The sequence below is a fragment of the Sinocyclocheilus anshuiensis genome, unplaced genomic scaffold (assembly GCF_001515605.1).
Source record: "Sinocyclocheilus anshuiensis isolate Anshui unplaced genomic scaffold, SAMN03320099.WGS_v1.1 scaffold350, whole genome shotgun sequence".
NCBI classification, from domain to species: Eukaryota; Metazoa; Chordata; class Actinopteri; order Cypriniformes; family Cyprinidae; genus Sinocyclocheilus; species Sinocyclocheilus anshuiensis.
The window spans coordinates 344,860-349,017 of NW_015546064.1; the positions used below are offsets into that span (position 1 = coordinate 344,860).

General features: G+C 43.2%; 1 protein-coding gene across 1 annotated transcript in view; it reads right to left on the reverse strand.

Annotated features, from left to right (window-relative positions):
* The window catches only part of LOC107699612 (neurexin-2-like), a gene marked incomplete at its 3' end in the record, with an annotated part of 357,587 nt that overhangs the window by 344,071 nt on the left and 9,358 nt on the right, over positions 1–4,158 (reverse strand). The gene's annotated exons all lie outside the window — the stretch shown is intronic.

Genomic DNA, 4,158 nt, shown 5'->3' on the forward strand with positions numbered 1-4,158 from the left:
CTGCTGGGCGAGAGCAGCCCCCTCCGGGTACCAGCTCCACATACAGGGGTGCACAAAAACAGAGCGTGGCCTCGCGTGCTCCCCCGTGTCGAGACACGGGGGCGAGGCGACGTTCTAGGTCGGGGGCCTCCAAGGCTAAGCCGGATCTTCGGACCGTACTTAAGTCTAGGAGGTCCTCGGCCAAAAAGTCCTGACGCCACTGGCCCAGGACTTATGAGGGCAGTCCCCTCTGGGGTGCAGCGGGTTACACCGCATTACACGGTGTCCGTCTCGCCTCAGTGCCCTCAGGAGATCGGTCTGCTAACCCTGCCGGAGTTACAGGGCGCAGCGGTCTCCCGCGAGCGCCACTCTCAGTCACCGCCCGGGAACGTAGCGGTGCTAAGAGGCTCGCCACCTCTGCGGAGGTCTCTAGAGCAGCTGGTTCGGTTGTCTCCTGCCGGTCTGCCGTTACAGGGCACCGAGCTAGCTGCTCTCATTACACCAGAGGTCAGTCTCGAGAGACTGATTCCCTTAGTAGATTCTTTGGCAGCGTGGAAACTACTGCCAAATGTGTCTCAGTGGGTCCTGCACACTGTAGAGAGGGGCTACAGAATCCAGTTTGGTTCTCCTCTACCTCGTTTCAACGGGATTACGCCCACGCTGGTGGGCCCCGAGCAGGCTCTGGTCATGGAACAAGAAGTAGTTACTCTTTTGAGGAAGGAGGCCATCGAGGTGGTCCCTCCTCGCGAAGCAGAGTCCGGGTTTTACAGCCGGTACTTCATAGTTCCAAAGAAGGATGGGGGTTGCATCCCATTTTAGATCTGCGTCAGTTGAACCACTCAGTCATGCGACTGAAGTTCAGGATGCTCACTCTCAAACAGGTCGTGTCTCAGATCAGGTCCGAGGACTGGTTTGTCACGATCGATCTGAAAGACGCATACTTCCATGTATCCATCCTTCCCACTCACAGGAAGTTCCTGATGTTTGCTTTTGGGGGCAAAGTGTACCAATATCGGGTTCTTCCCTTCGGCCTTGCACTCTCACCCCACACTTTCACGAAGTTCCGTTGCGACTCCAGGACATCCGCATTCTGAACTATATCGACGATTGGTTGATTTTAGCTCAATCAGAGCAGACGGTGGTTCGACATCAAGATGTCGTTCTCGCCCACATGAGAGAACTGGGGTTGAGACTAAACGCCAAGAAAAGTGTGATTTCTCCATTACAGAGGACCACTTATCTAGGCGTGGTGTGGGATTCGACCACAATGCAGGCACGTATGTCCCCTGCTCAGATCGAGTCGGTCCTCACCGCAGTCGCGAGAGTCAGAGAAGGCCGGTCACTCACTCTCAAGCAGTTTCAGAAAACTGATTTATTTTGCTTTATTTGACATCTTGTGGACTGTTCAACTGCAACACCTCCTGACTGCAATGATAGAGCTTGGAATAGCCAGGGCGATTTTTTATATAACTCCGATATGATTCGTCTGAAAGAAGAAAGTCATATAAACCTAAGATGCTTCAAGGGTAAGTAAAACACAAGCCAATTTTCATTTTTGGGTGAACTAACCCTTTAATTGTAATAATCCAGTGAGATTATTGTCTGACAGCAGCCAGTGCTGCACACAGAGATCTGGGCCCGTATTCATCAAGCTTCTCAAAGTGCCATTTTAGTCTTAAGTGCTGAGAATTCATTAAATTTACTCCTACTTTCAAACTTAAGTATAAAAGCAAGTTATCACATTTCTTAAAGCTAAGAATCACTCTTACTCTCCCAGTTATTTAAGACAGCTGGAGAGGTCTCTCAAGTGGTTAGGAGTTGCCAGTAGGGGCTTGTGATGGCGCTGAGGAGACAGAGACGTGCGTGAATCTTTCAGGAGAGGAAGAATGTTCTTGAAATGTTTGACGACGAACAGTTAATAAAACAGTTACATTTCCTCAGTTATTCAAACAGAAACGAGCATAGAATATTTACATTACCATAGAACAACATAACTGACTTCAGTCTAGCGTGAGTATTATATGCTCTTTAAAAACACTCCCGTTATAATCAGTGAAGCTACCTACACTGTATCATGAATAAATCTCGTACCCCTTATATATACACTGCACACGTCTGCGGTGCGTTACGGCTCCGACACGGCCACCGGAGCTGACCCCGGCTACTCACCACCCGCAATTCTTAGCAGCATTCTTGAGAGTAATTCTCAGAGGCTTGATAAATACGGGCCCTGATCTCAGCATCATCATCCAGTCCGTCTGTGATTACATGAAGAATCAGAAGAAACTGAGACAGACTAAAGAATATACCTGCAAAGCTACAGTACTGTGAGAAGTTTTAGGCACTTGTGTAAAAAATGCTGTAAAGTGAGGATGTTTTCAAAAAATAATGTCATAAATCAATCAATTAACTTTTATTAACTAAATAAAATTAACATTTGGTGTGACTACCCTTTGCTTTTAAAACAGCTTTTGTCCTCGGTGCACTTGAGCATAGTTTTTGAGGTAGCTTTGCAGGAAGGTTTCTTGAAGCATCTGGAGTCGTCGCCACAGTTCTTCTGGATTGAGTCTGTCTCAGTTTCTTCTGTTTCTTCATGTAATCACAGACAGACTGCATGATGCTGAGATCAGATCTCTGTGTGCAGCACTGGCTGCTGTCAGACAATAATCTCACTGCATTATTACAATTAATGGCAAAATGAATGTTTGGAAATGTAAACTGCAAGTGGGCGGGGCTTGAGCAGTATGATGTCATATATGATAATTGAGACTGTTTAGGTTTTTGGGGGATTTTTATCATTGTAGGGTGGTTGTGTACACACACTGCTAAGTCACATTTATATGCAAACCATGTAAAAGTGAATTTTTTCTTTAAATACTTTTTTATATACTAATGGCCTAAGATTTCTGCACAGTACTGTACATTAGATAAAATGGAGCACTAGCACACCTTTATACCCCATCTAACCCTGAGGGGGAAACACTAGACTCCCCTGCTGAAGATTTCCCAGGGAAACAAATCTCTAATGCAGAAACTAATACAGAACTCACACAACGACTGCTGCGTCCGTTTAACAAGATTATTCCCGCTGTGTCATTCGCAGAAAGTCAGAGCGAATAACTCAAGTTTCTGCCCACAAGCTGCTTTACATTTTCTCAAACACGTCTATATGGAGTGAAGGAAACACATCTCAATAGCCTTTTCTCAAAAGGACAAACGTCTGCTGCGATCACAGCGGTGCTGCATTGGTCTGCTGCTCTCAGTTTAGCCGAGAGCCAAGCGGTATCAAACTCTCCACGACCTCCGACTCACATCCCAACACAGAAGAGAGAAAATACTGAAAAACAAATGGGAAATGGAGAGCAGAATCTCAGTTTGAATCTCATTTGAAAGCCAATAAAGACTTTGAATGGCCCAACAGAAGCAACACAGGCGTCCCATCACTCCCTCCAAAGGCTCTGAACACACATGTATTATATGAATTATATGTACACTCATATAACGTTGAGTGCATAAATTTGCAATGCCCCTTTTGTCAAGTTTATAACCCCCTTTGAGAAATTATACAAATATAAGAGTAGGGATATGCCGGTATCAAATTTTCATGTTGCGATTAATTGCTAATGCTTTTATCACGGTATACGGTATTATCATGGTATTGAAATTTAGTTTAAAAAAAGTGCTGTCATAATACAGTATAACAGGTTTAATAACTTTTTTCTTATAACAAAAATAACTGAACAAAATGTATAAAGTTAAAAGTTTTACACAGATTAAAGTGCAAAAGAACTATAAAGACCAATAGGTATCACTTTACAATAAGACCTCATTAGTTAACCTTAGTTAATGCATTAACATTCACAATGAGCAATAGCTACATTTGCTACAGAAGTTATTAATCTTTGTTAAAAAAATACAAGTCTTAGTTCATGTTAGCTCATTAAATAACACAGTTGCAACTTTTGATTTTAACGTGTTATTAAATATTGGAATACCTAAGATTAATGAATGTTCAGAAGAATTTTTCATTGGCAGTTTATGTTAACTAATGAATTAACTAATGTTAACTAATGAAGCCCTAATGTAAAGTGTGACCGAACAATAAAGAATCAAAACACTTTCAAACAATATCTAGGGCATGTTGTAGTCCAGATTAAAATGTAAAAAAAGTTTGAAAAT